This window comes from Canis lupus, chromosome 33 (assembly GCF_011100685.1).
Source record: "Canis lupus familiaris isolate Mischka breed German Shepherd chromosome 33, alternate assembly UU_Cfam_GSD_1.0, whole genome shotgun sequence".
NCBI lineage: Eukaryota > Metazoa > Chordata > Mammalia > Carnivora > Canidae > Canis > Canis lupus.
In genome coordinates, this window is record NC_049254.1 from 16,141,120 (window position 1) to 16,158,776 (window position 17,657).

At 37.0% G+C, this 17,657-nt stretch overlaps 1 long non-coding RNA gene across 4 annotated transcripts in view; it reads left to right on the forward strand.

Moving 5' to 3' along the window:
- Window positions 1-17,657, forward strand: part of LOC102155742 — a 291,499-nt gene that overhangs the window by 254,586 nt on the left and 19,256 nt on the right. The window contains exons 6-8 of one of the 4 annotated variants that reach the window (XR_005383271.1): window positions 5,255-5,310; window positions 6,979-7,378; window positions 12,753-12,801. The exons of 1 other annotated variant lie outside the window; for it this stretch is intronic. This is a non-coding gene — a long non-coding RNA (uncharacterized LOC102155742). The remainder of the gene's footprint in view (window positions 1-5,254; window positions 5,311-6,978; window positions 7,379-12,752; window positions 12,802-17,657) is intronic. 2 more of the 4 variants (XR_005383272.1, XR_005383273.1) reach the window with 2 other exon arrangements.

Here is a 17,657-nt window from a genome sequence, read left to right on the forward strand (position 1 = left end):
GTGGAATGTAGGTTTTATTAGGTTACAGTTTTTTAAAAAAAATTTCCCATTTCTATATCCTTAGATTCTAGAAAAATACCTCACATGATTCACATTTAATAAAAAATTGTTGACTAAATGGGAAGATAGCTCTAAAGTAAGGTATAATTACATATACTAACTTAAACTTGAAAATCATATCCAGTGGTCTGATTCCATAATTAATGAAGTCCCAGTCCATAGCCCAGAATGCCCTGGCTTTCCAATGGCCATAGCTGAAGAGAACAGAGAACTATCTGAGGACACATAATAAAATCCTTTCCTGCACACTCCAGTCCTCCCAGTCTGGATAGAGTGCCCTTTCTGTGCTATTAGTCTACTCTCTATTACACTTAATCTCAGCACTCATTTTCCTGAATGTACTTGTCTCTATTCCTGCTACTGAGATTTCAGGGTTTAATAAAGAAATTCTTCTTCTTTGCCCAAAAAAGATAGATAGACATAGGAATCAAACAGATGGAGATTTTAAAATGTCAAGGTTATTACTGACTTAAAAAAAAAAACAACAACACTGGAATGAAGGATATGCCTAAGGTATTTGAGCAAATAGTCATGATATAATTCACCAAGTTAGATATATGGCACTCACTCTACTAGTTGTCACAGCTGGACAATTATTGGTTTCTACCTACATGGAAAATGTCCCTTTTACCACATGACAGAGAGCAAATCTGAGCATTTGCTTCCTGTAAGCCAGAAATACTATAATCTGGTGGTTCCAGAAGGGTAAATCAAGGCATGCCCAGTACCCGAGCCTAAGCTCTCCATCAGATAAATCTCTTACCCTCCTCTGGGGAAGATTGGTAAAAGGGTAGAGAAATTCAAGATCAGGTCATTTTTCCTCTACTTGAAAATATGAAAACTAGGAGAAAATTGGCCCATCTAACCTCCAATACCCACTGACCTATAAATCATGGATTTAATCCTCAGTGCTTACGACAGAGTCTGGTATATAGAAAGTGAAAAAACAAATGTTAGATAAACTAAATTGTTGAAAGATCATGTTTAAGAAGCTAATATTATATCCCCTTCAAAAATTTTTTTTAAAAATTTTAAAAGTAAAATAAAATAATATAAATAAACCAACCAAAAATCATCCAGAGGAGACCGGTAGCTAGAATATATGCTTAAACTTCTTGCTTGGTTTCTACTGGACTCAGAAAAAATTGCCAGAACTTACTTTTATGTCTAGTTCAAAATTAATCACTAGTATAGAATTTCTTATCAATACAGAATAACCACACACTGAAGACAATATCAGGACATATTCTCCTGGACGAGTAAGAACCAAAAACCGGCCAGAGGATGTGGAATGGGCCACCAGAGTGATCCAATACACCATAGACAAAAGGGATGTACCATCCAACTTAGGAGCCATTCTAAAGAAACCAGGCGGAGAGACAAATACAATTTTATTTTTTTATTTTTATTTTTTTTCTTCACAAATACAATTTTAAAACAACAATTTAAAAGCTAGGAATGCTAGAATACAGCACAAGAGAGGAGGCAAGAAGACTACGAGATGATGCCTGAAGGGGATCCCACTCAGATAATTCAGGAATTTGTCCCCTCAACCTTCTACACCCTTACTATCATAATTATCAAAGATTTAAATCCGTAGGTGCTTGCTCCTCCACAAGGAGAGAAAGATCCAAGAAAAATATCTTTCTTCTAAAGATCCTTCTTTTCTTTCTTCAAGAAAAAGATCCACAAAGAAGGACATGTTGTTTCAATTGAATGATTACCGACACACTGGGAATCATTTTACATGTCTATGCGTGACCTCCTTTCTACCATATGGGATCTTATTTATGACAGGATGGCATGGGTTGAGCTCTTAGCTTTCTTGAGTTTTATTTTTAGTTTCCAGCATGTCTGCAACTAAGCATGTTAAGAAGTAATTAGGTAATCATCTCCTGGCATTCTTATCATTTCTATCCTCTATGAAACATTCATTGTGCTTTCCTATCTCAGCAACTTTAAGTTTTTCTTTTCATATTTTCATGATTTTGACTATGATGCACTTTGGTGTGGTTTTCCTTGCATTTATTCTGCTTGAGGTCTCTAAGCTTGGTGGATAAGTCAGTTGATCTTTTCTGTCAAACATGGAAAAATTTTAGCTCAATGTTCCTTTAAGCTATGTTCACCCCATTGTATTACTCCTCTTCTGAAACTTGAATTACAGAAATGTTTTGAGTCTTAAAACTGTCTCACAAATCACTAAGGTTCTGTTTACTTTTTTCAGTCTTTTTCCCCCCATCTGTGTTTTAGTTTAAATGAATGCTACTTCCTGTTTTCAAACTTATTGATTTTTTTATCTGCTGTGTTCAATCTGCTTTTAATATCGTTCAGTATACTTTAAAAGTTTCAGATGGTGCATTTTTAGATCTTTGATTTCAGTTGATTATTTTTATGTTTTAAAAATATCTCCTGAAATGTCCCCTGAATTCACTCATCCTACAATTCTTCATTTCACATACTTCTGACAGCTGTTTCAAATTCCCTGATTGATCATTTCACCATCTGGGTTATCTCTCAGTCTCTTTCCATTGACATTTTTTGGATTTTTCTTTTTTCTTTTTTTTTAATTTTGGTCCTTAGTAGTGTATCCAGAAGAGCAATAAAGGTCTGAGCTATGGCACACAGGCTTCTAAGGTGACCCCTAATTATGTCAAATATCTGGCATCTTTGCCTTAGTATAATGATCTCCTGTTAAGTATGGGCTTGACTTACTGACTTGCTTCTAATCAATGGAATTTCTGAAGGTAATGGCATAGCAGTTCCATGGAAGGAGTTTGATTTCCATCTTAATAGCTGAATTTTTCTATTGACTTCTTGTCTTGCACACTTTTTTTTTTTTTTTTAAGTTTTTTTATTTTTTTATTTTTTTTTATTTTTTTATTTTTTTTTATTGGTGTTCAATTTACTAACATACAGAATAACACCCAGTGCCCGTCACCCATTCACTCCCACCCCCCGCCCTCCTCCCCTTCTACCACCCCTAGTTCGTTTCCCAGAGTTAGCAGTCTTTACGTTCTGTCTCCCTTTCTGATATTTCCCACACATTTCTTCTCCCTTCCCTTATTTTCCCTTTCACTATTATTTATATTCCCCAAATGAATGAGAACATATAACGTTTGTCCTTCTCCAACTGACTTACTTCACTCAGCATAATACCCTCCAGTTCCATCCACGTTGAAGCAAATGGTGGGTATTTGTCATTTCTAATAGCTGAGTAATATTCCATTGTATACATAAACCACATCTTCTTTATCCATTCATCTTTCGTTGGACACCGAGGCTCCTTCCACAGTTTGGCTATCGTGGCCATTGCTGCTATAAACATCGGGGTGCAGGTGTCCCGGCGTTTCATTGCATTTGTATCTTTGGGGTAAATCCCCAACAGTGCAATTGCTGGGTCGTAGGGCAGGTCTATTTTTAACTGTTTGAGGAACCTCCACACAGTTTTCCAGAGTGGCTGCACCAGTTCACAGTCCCACCAACAGTGTAAGAGGGTTCCCTTTTCTCCGCATCCTCTCCTTTGATGAAGTAAGCTATCATTTAGAAAAGGCTGTTTAAGAAAGGTGCATGTACATGGCAAGGATTATTTTGGTGTTTGGCAATATTCTAGACTCAAAATCAATATTCAGCACAAAGATTCATCAACAGTTTGGGTGGTTTCTTCTTTGAACAATGTCAGATAGTCCTTCTCCCATCTCCTCTGTTCACCCTCTTCCAACATGAAAAACTGGATCCAAACACAAAAGCATCCAATGTTGCTTACCTATTAAGGAAAGGTTTGTTCCTCTTGGAGTTTAACTACTTTAGATTTATTTGTGCACATAATTCTTCAGTGACATTTTTAAATGTGTTTTTTTTTTTTTGAGGGGGCTTCTCTTTTGATTTTTACTGTGTCAGCAAGAATGAAGGTCTTTCATGTCCTTCTCCATTATACCCAAAAGCAAAACACTTTGTATTCATTTCTGAAGTTATACGTTTATTAAAGTAAGTTGATTCTCTTTTATCTATGTTAACTACCTATACAATCACTAATTAAAGTAGATATCCAGAACACTATGTTAAAATCTTAAAATTAACATAGTCTCAGTTTACTGGAATATGTATTAGGTATAATGTTCTATTCGGGCTCAGATTTTGTACTATTTTAGGCTAAATAAGGATTGAATGCAATTTATTTTTCCATTCTCTTAAAAAGCTCTAGAGAACCCAGCAGAAGCTTGTGACTGGGCTTTAAACATGGAAAAGGGTCATAAAATATCTTTTGTCTGATTAATTAATCTCACCTTCTATTTGCATAACAGGACTGAATCAAACATAAAATAAATTGCACTACCATAATCTAGTTTCAGAGTTTTTTTTTTTTTAAGATTTTATTTATTTATTCATGAGAGACACAGAGAGAAAAACAGAGACGCAGGCAGAGGGAGAAGCAGGCTCCATGCAGGGAACCCGATGTGGGACTTGATCCCAGGACTCCAGGATTAGGCCTTAGGCTGAAGGCAAGGTCTAAACCGCTGAGCCACCCAGGGATCCCCTAGTTTCAGAGTTTTTAAGTATATTACATTCTCAAATCAAATTGAGAAAATCCATTTCTAAAATTTCTCTGTGGAATCCTGAAATTATTGTGAAACCAATTTAAGGTTATATTTTAAATTGTTTTCTCAGTTTCAGATATTTATATTTATAAAGATTTTATTTATTCATGAGATATACACAGAAGGGCTGACACACAGGCAGAGGGAGAAGCAGGCTCCCTGCAGTGAACCTGATGTGGGACTCAATCCCGGGACTCTGGGATGATGCCCTGAGCCAAAGGCAGATGCTCAACCACTGAGCCACCCAGGTGTCACCAGATATTTGTATTTATAAACAAGGAATAAGTTTTACATTTATTTAGTGAGAGGCAAAGAAGATTATTATTTTGGATGAAATATATTTTCTTTTTTTAGTACAATATCTTAATACCCTTTAGTTTGATGTAATTATGGTGAACTTTCTTCTAAAATGTAGTTTCATTCCAGCTTTTTTTCTTCAAAGGACATAGTAAAAAGGTAGAGAAAGGTCATGATTATGTAACTTATTTTGGAAACTATTTAAATTTTAAATTAATTATAGTCTAACAGTGGTCAGTGTTCTCAAGAAAAAAAAATTCTGATAAAATATCACAACATGACATTGCTTTTTTTCCCCTTAGGAATAGTTATTCTGAAGGTCCTAAATAAGAAAGGAGTACACTCCTATGATTATCAGGTAATTTTACTAATTTTTAAATTGCAAATTAGAACTGAATTCCGTATTAAAAACCAGACACTCGGATTTGTCAATTTATAATAAAAAACAGTGATAGAGTTTATAATATATGTTTGGAAAACCTATACCAAAAAATCCATTCAAAAGATCAGTTAAATGGTATCATAAAACATGACAGACATTTGAGAAATAGCAAAGAATAGAGAAGAAGGACTCTTTGAGAACATGTATTTCAATTTCTTGTGAGTTCTGGGAGATTTACTCATAAAATTATTGAGACCCATTTTATTATGATGTATGTTTGAACTAAGCTAACAGTAATAGGGAATCATGCACAGCATTTCAAAGGTTTTTGACTGCTAAGTAAGTGATCTATTTACTTCTTTTTCATTTTAATTTTTCACCAAGTGAAATAATTTATTAGGACTTTATCAGAAAGCTCATAAATAGAGAATACAAATATTGTTATCTTCTTATATGCGTCATTTCCATGATGAAACTTAAAATGAATGCACCACACTGTTCACTTAGTTATATAAGTATTATGGAGAGGGAAAATCGCTAAGGTGGTCCTAAGTTGATTCTCTGAATTGAGCTCAGTTCAGAGTTGGCCCATGTGACAATTTCATAAAATGGTCTATAAGGGCTTTAAACTAGGCAAGAGTGGTTCATTATTTCTGGGCCTCAGGTTGAGAGCAAACTTTTCAGTCTTAGCCTTTTAACCTTCTCCTTATTCTAAAGGACGTAATCACGCTTCAGTTTCTCTATACTCTAAAAGCACTTCTAAACTTACATACCGGGATCCAATGCCTGGATAATTTTAGCCTCCGTCTACTATTATTTGTGGGTCAAAGAGCCTTTCACTCTCATTGTCTTCTTCTCCTTTAATCCTAAAACTTTCCCTCAATCCATTTCCAAATAAAGTCTAGCCCCAGATTGACTTTACAGAAGGCTTCCAATTTTTTTAAAAGGTGAATAAACATCACCTTTGATCACAAAAACATCTGGATCACAAAACATATGGGGAGTTTTAGATCGAGGATTTAATTTCTAATACATCTGAGACACAGGCCTTCCTTAAAAAGTTAATCAGGGAAAAGAAAATGAGAAACTAGAATACACATTTGCATGTCACAATAATAAAAGCAATAAAATGTTTTCAAGCATCTCAGCATACATACCTCCTGTATTTAAAATGAAGCCCTGTAACACAGACAGCAGGAAATGTAAATTTTGCCACTGTGTATTGACAGCCTTGATGTTGGAAGCTACAATTTTTCTTAATAGCCTCAGATTCTGATTTCATGTGTCCCCCACATCAACAGCAACAGAGTGTGCACTGGTGAACTCAGAGGGCGATTTTCTTTCTAAATCAGCGATGCCCTCGGATGCATTGTCTACTACCTACTTCCATCTGTAAAGGCTCTCGAAATCCCGAAAAAAAGAAAGCCTATATGCTTCATTTTCTACCAATAAGTTTTTAAAAGATAAAATCACATTCACTAAAAAGGACAGCCACTAAGGAATCCAAAATTTACAAATTGGTCATCTGAGGGGCTTTCGTACTGATAAGACTTATTTATACATAGCTTTATGCTATGGCATTGGTATGGCATTAAGTTTAATGCCTCAATTAGCATGTTTGAAGCTTCCTCTGTCTTTTTCTAGCTGATAAATCCTTCCTCTATCCTACACATTTAAGTCGGTGTGGTGGAATTTCAGCTAAACCCAACAGAAAAATATTGAACATCCAATGTATGCTGCAGCTACAGAAAAGCATGATACTGTTCTTGTCTCAAAAATACATACTATTTAGGAAGACACGAAATATTATGTATAAGGGAGACTTCAAGGCAGATTCAAAAACTGTGGAGATTCATCAACCAAGAGAGAGCCTCGTCTTTGTATTGGTTGACAAAGATCCTACTGGATTAATTCCCTGCTGACAACTACCATAAAATTTGGACATAATGCAAAAAGCAGCTCCTGGAAGGTACTGGAGGCAAACAGAAACAGGTTGTCTTACAAGTGCATAATAACCCGAGGAAGAAGGATAGAAGCTATACTGGTAAGTAAGTCTACAAGGCTTTTAACCTTGAACTAAATTCAATCCACGCTGCCTACACAGTGGCAACCAGGAAACACATGTTAAAACTCACGGTTCTTCTAACCTGAGAAACCAGAATACTGAAGCCAGAAAACCATAAATGTTGAAGGGGTTTGTGGAGGATCCCAAAGGGAGAGGTGATGTGAATTCTTAGTATTCTAAAACTCTTCTCTTTGATACCTGTCACTTGACTTTTCAACATTCCATTTCTATGAACACCTTATGGGTGAAAGTAGGGGTGGAACTGTAAAGCTGGGTTGCTATATCACACTTTACAATTGGGGGCTGACCTCTGATATTCCAAGCAGTAATTTTCTTAAACATGAGGCTTCTGATACCAAGATTTAAGACTGTCTTGGGAAAGATATAATTTTGTTAAGTATTGGGATATAAAGCTCAAGATAAGCATGTTAGATGGGATGACTAAGAGTTTTACAGTGCTACATAAACAGTCACTGGCCATTTATATATATCATACATTTTCCTAATTCCTCCAGAATCTTGACAGAATACAATCTGAGACAAAAAGGAATCATTTTTCAGCTGGTTCCCTGGTGATATCTCGTGTGTCATGAGTTACTTTATTAAAATTAAACCACTCATTGTTACGAGGATTAAGATGACTTGAAATTAAAATTAACCTCCAAGAATCTGCTGTTAGTTATATTTATAGGCACTGGAAATCCTGGGAGCTTGCTAAAACCCACACAATAATACAGAATTTAAACCAACAAACATATCTCTGAAGTTACAACTCACATTTAAAGCTCCGTGGCTGACAGAAAATTTAATAGAATTGATTTTTTGTAATCCATTACAGGCAAGGAGCAAGGGCCCAGAGTCTGCTCTCTGCCCAAAACATACCTGGCTCTGTAGCTCACAAGAGCTATATATCCCCATTTGTACAAGAAAGGATCTGTACAAAAATGCCAGAACTAGAAGGTAGTTTTTTTCTTGTCCAGAGCATGTTGGAAGTTTCATGAGTCAAATATCTACGTTTTAAGATTAAAATTTGGCATCTAGGAACTTCCTAGGATGTGAATGATCTCCCTCAGGTAAGGGAAGGTACACGTATAGATGGGAGCAGACACCCTTGCAAACAGTGCTAAGTGGACACACAGCAGGTATTCAGTAAATTTTTGCTTATTGATGTATTCCATGCACAAAAAGCATTCAAATGAAGATGGAAAAGATACAATTCCACATCTTGAAAATACCTCACTTTACCGTAATATTTGCAAATAGCTATAAGGATGTGTATATAATATGGAAACATTTGCAAATTAGAAACTTTATTAAGTAATGCTTTTCTTAATTCTTTGTATAACTCCTCAGTGGCTTTCTAAAAAACTTGTATTTATAGTTGCTCATGAGGCCGTTCCTTGTCACTACAGATTATAGAACATTTTAGAGACAGTTAAGGGGTTTAGTTTTAGAAGGAAAAGAAAAACCCACAGTACTTCAAATACTAATCAATTATATTTTAAAATAATTTGTTTTAAAGGTAAGCTATTGTTTCCCCTGGTGCCCTCAGCAAACGTTAGCAAAATAAATTAATTTTTTAAAAATAAGATACCCTGTCTTCCACTTGACACCATTGCTACCCCAACTATAGTGAAGAATATAATTTTCAGTGTGTTTTGAGTGAATCAATGCACTTAATCCTTCCATGCATAGTACTGAACACCTGCTCTGTGCCAGGCACCGTTAATAGGGTGTATGACATTAATTATAAACCATTTTTTAATTATGTATTAAAAGATATGCCCAAGCGATTTTCTAGGCAACCCTTTGTTAACTAATTATTAGAAAGGCAATACACTAATAATAAAGTGGAATTTATTTTGTAATAGTTTAAATTCTTCTAGGTCTTGCTCCTACCAGGGTGAAATCATGAAAGTATCTGACATCTCATGTCTTTCTCAGGGTCAGGGCTCCTTGGCCCACCTTCAATTCAATTCCAGTTTTTCAGGGCATCATCTTTGACAAAGTGTAGCATGATAACCTACTCTCAGCTCTAGCTGAATTTCTCACCTCTGTTCTTGGGCTTCTCTGACTCAGCAGCAAGCGCTCACACAAAAGCAAGGGAGTTCATACCCCAAGGAGCAGTTAGGAATCAGAGGTCCCCTCCTCCATCCCTTGGGTGAGCATTTGGTGAGACAGCTCCTCTGACAGCTCCTCCTTCCAGCCTGACCCACCTTTGCTACCTTCTGAGGGACTGCTTGTACTGCACCCTGAATCGCCTTGTCCTTCTTTCCTATTCCCTGTCATCTCACCCCAGCTCTCCCAGTTCCTAGGGTGACTCCTCCACATCAACTACCTCCCTGGAAACCATTATCACAGCTTCTGTTTTCCTAGGGGAACTAGGCTAGGATAGACAGTGAGGGTTCTCTAAAATCACAAAGTGCAAATCCATGCACTGTGGCAACAGTTCACCTCTCCCCCAAAAGCTTTCATGAATACATTTTTCTATTCACAATTTACCCAATAAAAACCTAAACTTCCTGCCTAATGTTAAAGGTGCCTGATAATCTGCACCTTCACCCCAGCCTCCTCCACTCTCAATATCCAAGCTTATTTTCACCTTTTTGCTCAGCTTGAACCTCCTTCTAAATGTATTCCCACCACTAGTCAAGCATATCCTGCCTTCACCTCATCTCTATACTACCAAGTTTAAAACAATGGCATTGTCTCAAAATCTTATTAATTATTTGGAGGCTTTTTTTTTTTACTCTCTCCAATTATATTTTAGCAACTTGAGGGTAGAGACACTAGTTATATTCTGCTTTTACATTTCCCAGCACTGAGCAAAATGTCCTTAATAAATGTGTAGTGTTGATTGATTCACCTTCCAGCATACTTGACAGGATACTAAAAGCTATTCCAATATCAATTGGCCAAGAAAGATAGCCTAGGTTTTCCCCAAGGTAAGACTCATCACTCTGCTTTTGCAAAAGATCAAGGATATGACCAAATCTGATAGAAATTAGCATGCACACAGGCAAAAATAACTACTAAGCTTCTGCTTCAAGTTAAAATGTCCTTATTTTTTTCCACAAGAAGTTTTTAATCAGTATCAGTAACTCAAACTGTTAGGGAGATATAACTTTTTAACTTTCTGGGGGGTTTAGAGTACAAAGAAAACTGTATCTGTAAGGAATCACTACCCATGGGTCATGCCCAGACTCCAGTTATGGTGCTGTTACTGAACCCCCTTGGGCAGTAGCTGGAACTTGGTAGTATCATGTAGTTTGGGGGATGACAATTTCTAAAGTGCTGAAAGTTCCCGACAGGCTCAGGCAACAAGGTCAAGATAAGTTTGCTTGCTGTAGCCTATAGTCATTGCCCTCAGACCAAGCCCTTACTACTCATTTTCTGGATTAGTAATGTTAAACCACTTGGGGAATGTCCACTGAGTAAAATCCAGTCCCCTTATTATGACCTCCACGGTCCTTCCTGGTTTGTTCTCTGTATTCTCTTCTAATCTAATCCTTCATGTGCCTCCACCCATCCACAACCTAAATTCCAATTGTTCAAAATTAATTGCAACTTTCTCTTAACTCTGCCTTATACATTCCTTTCCTCATTCTGAAATGCACCACCTTTTTTCACTTGATTAACTCGTTTTTGGTGTTCAGTGTTCAACTAAGTCACTATTTCCTCCAGGGAGAGACTCCCTGATGATTCTACTCTACAATTTATCGATGTGTGTCTATTGTAATTTTCATATCACACTGAATTGGATTTAGCAGTTTTTCCATAGCTAAGTCCCATTAGCCTACAAGTTTCCTAAGGGTTTGGACTAGTTCATATTTATATTAGTTTCCTCAACATATAATAAGCCTTCAAAAAATTTTGAAAGAGTAAATAAATTTATATTAAAAGATATTGAAAAAAATAAAAAATCAAAGATATTGAAATAATAGTATGTCATTACTGTTTAAAAAGAAAATTATAAAGCAAAGTTCTTAATTATAAAGAGAAATTTGGCAGGGAGGGAAGAGACTAAAATGAAGTGAAAAAAATACAGAGCAACAATGTGGGACTAAGGTAATCACATGAATCCATGGCTGGTGATCCCCAAGATGGGCTGACCATGATGTCCCATGGAGGGACAAAAAGTCTCAGACAGAGATTAAGATAAAGGGCTCCATATATGTGGCTTGCTATATGATTTACAGAACTGAAATTCCTTACCCTGGGAAGCACCTCTTATATACTAGCTGACTCAATGATGACTGAACTTTAACTACATTGACCCGGGCATATTCTGGATCCAACATTCTGGGTATGGAGATCTTGCTGCATATGCCCAACATTTATGAATCTGTTTCTTCGTCTAGAATGTAGGATGACCTGAATGAGTGGGTAGTGAGGGTTAAGAATGATGCATACAAAGAATGTAATGCAGATCCTAACAGAATATTTATTTGATAAATGGCAGCTGTGTTGGTCAGGGTCCTCCAGAGAAGCAGAACCAATAGGAGATACATATATATGTATGTATGTACACACACACACACACACACACACACACTACCAGCTGGAGACCCAGAGAAGCTAGTGGTGCAGTCTGAAGGCCTGACAACCAGGAGCACCAAAGGCAGGAGAAGATCAGTTTCCCAGCTCAAACAGTGGGTCAGAGACATCAACCTTTCTTTGCCTTTCTCTTCTCTTCAGGCCCTCTGTAGATTACATCATCTGGGAATGTAATCCATATAGACCTCCCACTGGGGAGTGCCAGTCTATAACTTCAGTTCTAATCTCTTCCAGAAACACTGTCTCTGACACACCCCAAAATAATGTTTAACCAGCTATCTGGGCATCCCCTGTCAAATTGACACATAAAATTAACTACCACTATTAGCAGTAGTCATAGCAGTGGTTATTGTTTTCATTTTAGTAGTAATAATAATACTAACTAAAGAGAAAAATCCTTAATTCTTTGGGTGTCTATAGCAGAACCAGCTGGAGACAAAGAGTGGACCCTTCTACTCTGCATTTTCATCACTGGATCTGGGTCATTTCCTCCTTTTCCAAATGTGCTGCTTTCAATCATCTGGGCTAGCTCAGGCATACCAAATTGTTGTATTACAGATGAAGACAAAGAGGCTCTGGCTTATGACTAAGCCATATGACTTATGACCATATGACTAATGAGATGCTTGAGTAATCCTCCTTCATTATGACCATTCCAGCAATTGAGCATCTTCTCACCCCTCCATTTTGTGACCACTTTAAGACTACTAGAAAAAGAAAGAGAAAGAAGTCACAGTAGACTGGATATACAACTACTTTTCATTTTTCTTCTACCATGTTTTACATTCTCCCTCAGCCAGTCTTCCTGCCAGCAGCTCCGGACACCTCTAAATCCCTGAGGCTGGGTGAGTGTATTTTCTAAATTGCCTGAAGAGCAAATTATTTTTTAATAGCACTTCCCATCTCTCCTTCCAAGCAGAGCATCTGACTTAGAAACCACCTTCTCTCCTGCTGACAGCCATCCCTCCCTCATCTCAGGGTAAATAGGCCACTTTAGTGTTGATAACACTCCATTTATCTTGGGACTGCCAAATTAAAGGAGCACTCTTGATGTTTGTGGGGGTCCAATTAGCTATTACTAACAAACATGAGATTCTTTTTGAGTTTGATGTGCTATAAGAGTTTATACACAAGTAATATCATTGCTTTGCCAGGATCCTTCTTGTAACTCTCTTTTAATCCAAGTTTGAAGCAAAATATAATAATGAGACGCAAGGCTACTGAACAACATTCAAGTACCTATCTGATAGCAAAACTCATTAAAAGCCACAGGGCTCTTATGATGAACCAGTACTTTCCGCTTGACACCAAAACAGTATGTGCATGACCTTCTTAAAGAACTAGTTGGAAAGATACCTTATCAAAAACCAGGGTCAGATTATGAATTGGCCTACAAAGTACACACAAAAATCACTAGCATTCTGGGAGAGCCAAGAAACAACAAACCAACTGCCTGCAGTAGCATCCATTTAATGATTTATAATGATTAAAAAGAAAACACTGTGGTAATCCATCCTGACAGCTTTTCCAGCTCCCTAATCCTAAACTAACAGCTAGCGAATTCCAAAAATATAAAAGAAATAAATTTTATCTTTAAATTTATGCTGGATATCCTTTCCATTTTACTATGTTACTCTAGTAAACAGTAGCAATATTTAGAAATAAATATAACAGGGATATCTTCCCAATGATGCATTTGAATGTAGTATGTATATTCACAGAGAGAGGGCACTTTATAGAATTACACTCACTACTGTACAAATTAAAGCCCAAAATAGGACAACATATTATCAAAGACCTATACTTATTACTCTATATAATTCATAACATAGCAGCTTTCAGGAAAATTACATGTTTCTATAAAAAGTCAGCCCACAGTCTTTGCCTGAGAGTATTCCTTTGAAGTTGCCTGTTCTAAACTAAGGAATTTGGAGCTTTAGAATACTATACCTGTAAAATCAGATTCTGTTTTTCTTTTTCTTTTTTTTTTTAAGATTTTACTTATTTATTTGACAGAGAGAGCACAAGCAGGTGAGGGACAGAGGGAACCTGACATGGGGCTCGATCCCAGAACCCTGGGATCACCCAAACTGAAGGCAGATGTCCAACTGACTGAGCTACCCATGCGCCCCTCAGATACTGTTTTTTGTTTTGTTTTGTTTTGTTTTTTGATACTGTCCTTGATGCTACTGGCCAACGAGGATCTTGAATAATCTTCTTACCTTAAATTCCATGTATATAGCAGCATATTTTTCCTTTCATTAAGTATAATCATGATTATAACACTGACAAAAAATGTGTATTTTTTTCTCATAAGGACATTGAAACATTTATAGATGCATGTATTGTCCCATTGACTTGGTAAAATAGGCTGAAGCAGATTATTCATACTTTTCACCTGGAGAAATGGAGGTAAAAGGATTTTCCTGAGATTAGCTTTAGTATGACTATGTCATGGGTTTTTATTTATCCACACGTTAAATTCTTATAGTTTCTCTATCTGTTCCTCTCTCTATAATGGTAAACGTCCAATCAGAAAAAAATTTTCATACATGTACCTATACTTCTAATATCTATGGTTCTTATCCATGGTTCCAAAACACCCTCAAATCACAATGAGTTTTTCTAACTTAATATCTACTAGTGTTTTTCCTAACCACTTAATAACACCCACTACTTTCGTCTATCACATTTTTTCAAGCCATAGCATTTCCACTTGAGAGTCTCTCTAAGATGTCTTCAGTATGGAAGAGACACCGAAAGAAGGATGCTTAAAACACCAGGAGGGGCACCTGGATGGCTCAGTGGCTGAGCATCTGCCTTTGGCTCAGATCATGATCCCGGGGTCGTGGGATTGAGTCCTGGCATCAGGCTCCCCACAAAGAGTCCGCTTCTCCCTCTGCCTATGTCTCTGCCTCTCTCTCTGTATCTCTCATGAATAAATAAATAAAACCTTAAAAAGAAGAAAAAAGAAAATAAGGAAATTCTCCTCCTAAATACTAAGTATAGAAATATAGAGTCACATGTTGGTGAAGGTAACACTGGCTATCACAATGAGCTATAGTCTTTGGATTGTATTGAAAGGAAAACATGTCTAATTACGGGGCTAGCTAACAGATGGCAGTTGGAAGTACTCGGTGTGGTTTACAGATAAAAAGTTCACCATGCCTTTACCTAATTTTTTCTCCCCATTCTCTGACAACCTTTTTTAATGGAATGTTGAGAATAACAGCCTTCAGAAGTGAGTGAGCACATAGCAGGCTTAACTTTTCCTAATGACCTTTCAGTGCAAAGCAAAAGGTCAACAGTTAGTGTTACTCACCGTGAGGCTAACAAAGGATGTGACTAAAACCCAAATGACAAAGCCTTACTGTTGGGGGTCACTTCTTAATTGACTTTCCTGACATTAATGCTTGTGATAACCCAGGCAACTAGTTTTAAAGTTGTGGTTCTCTCTTCAGAGCACTTCTTATTATAGGTTTTTGTTAAAGACACAGGTCACTGCTTACTCAGCTACATGGATAGTCTATAGACCTAAACCTCCAAATGTTGCTCATTCTTTCCTATTTTGGTACATTTTCTTTAAACTAAATGGGAGTGTCAAGGGACACTTCTGGAACCTTAGGTCATTGACCTCCCTCGGTGTGTCAGCTGTGTTAATGCCCTGGGTGTGTCCACAGGGCCTTCTGGATTCCCGGGCTTTTTCAGAGGGTACTGCGGTGCCATAGATATGTACTGGGCACTCAGCTGACCAGTGCCCACTCTAACAGTCACCATTTTTAAAATTGGCATTGAGAAGATGCTTTGAAACTTCTGGGCTGCCTAAAAGTTTATATGGGAGTCTAGTAGACATGGGCCCTGTCACTCATTCTGTTGGCATCTCAAATTTTCAAATTTATAAATGTGGGATTTGCATAAATAATCTGTAATTGCAGCTCCACTGGGATTGTCGTGCCAGCATGTTGGTCCTCTGTCTCCTTATAACATCTCAAATATTCAGTAGCTGCTGGATATTCATAGTAGATTGAACACTTTGCTCTCCACCACTCTTTCAAATATGGCACACATGTTTTTAAAGTATTGTGGACAATCCAGGGCATGCTCATCAGGCTTTTCCCATCAGGGTGTCTCTCTTTCCTATGCCCCACAGAAGAAAGAACTATCCCGTAAGTTCAAGTTGAAAGATTAAACAACCTTAGGCTAGAACACAGCGTCACATACCTCCGCTATGTTACTCACTAACCATTCAAACAGTTGTGTCCCTGCCGAGGGAGGGGTCTGCTAGACCTGCGCTGTCCCATAGGGAGTCACTAGCCACATGTGGAGGTTTACATTTAAATTAATGACACTAAAATAAAATAAGTGTCCATTTCTTCAGTTGTGTTATCCATATTTCAAGTGCTCATAAGCTGCTCCATGTGGCTAGCGGCTCCCATATTGGACAGTAGAAGTATGGAGCATTTATGTCACCATGGAAAATTCTATTAAACAGTGCCAATGTAAACTAAGCTATAATGCTCTCATTACAGCAAACTCACTACCTCCTAAGAGTATCTGTGATAGTTTTGGAATACTAATTCATGAGGAATTTTTTTTCCATATGTGTAACCAAACTTCTACCCATTTCTCCTTGCTCCCCCTAATATGAGCCTACAAATCATATGCTCTTCTACATAGTATTCTTTCAAATATTTCAGGAAAGTTGTCCTGGACCTCCTCTTCCATTTTGTGTCCTCCCACATGGCTATCACCTGTATTTTAGGTGCATGATAAAATGTGATGACTTGGCCCTAAAATTTGATGACCAGAGCCACGAATTTGCAAACCCAGGTGACAAGTATATAAATGAATAAACACTTTACATGAAAAGAAACAATTATGTGTCCTCTAGGTCCTCCTTCTCCACCCTGACTGCCAGGCATAAAATGGGTAATCAACACATATCAGTTAAATTAATAAAAGAACAAATTTAACCAGTGCCTGTTGCTTAATGCTTGCTTTTCACATGTAATCTTCTCCATATAGAACATTAAAAACTCTTCTGCTTATAAAATAAAAATATGCATTAAAGATAACCTTGAATATATCCAAGAAAAAATAACAAAGATGCTACTATTTAGAGTTAACTACTGTTAATCTTTCTCTTGCTTAGGTTTTTTTAAACAAAGTTGGAATCTATATTCATATTTTGTATATTTTCACCTAAATATCATGTGCGTTGTCCCATGTCATTGAGGAAAATTCTAATGTCTATATCTTTATTAGCTGTATTATATTAGATAATCTTATATTATTTCATTATGGATTATTTAACATTTACTTTGTGGACTGAATTGTGTCCCCTCCAAATTCATATGTTGAATGACTAACCTCCAGTACCTTAGAATGTGACTGTATTTGGAGTTAGGGCTTTTAAAGCAGTAATTAAGTTAAAATGAGACCCCTGGTATAGACCCTAATACAATTTGACTTGTGTTCTTATCAGAAGTGGAAATTAGGATACAGAAGACCAGGCACTGGAGGGATAACCATTGAGGATGTAGTGAGAAGGCAACATCTGAAAATCTGCAAGTCATTGAGAAGGACCTCAGAAAAAAACTAAACCTACTGATATCTTGATTTTGAACTAGCTTCCAGAATTTTGAGACAATTTCTCTTTTTTAAGCTACCCAATCTGATAGTTTCTTATGGCAGCCCTGGT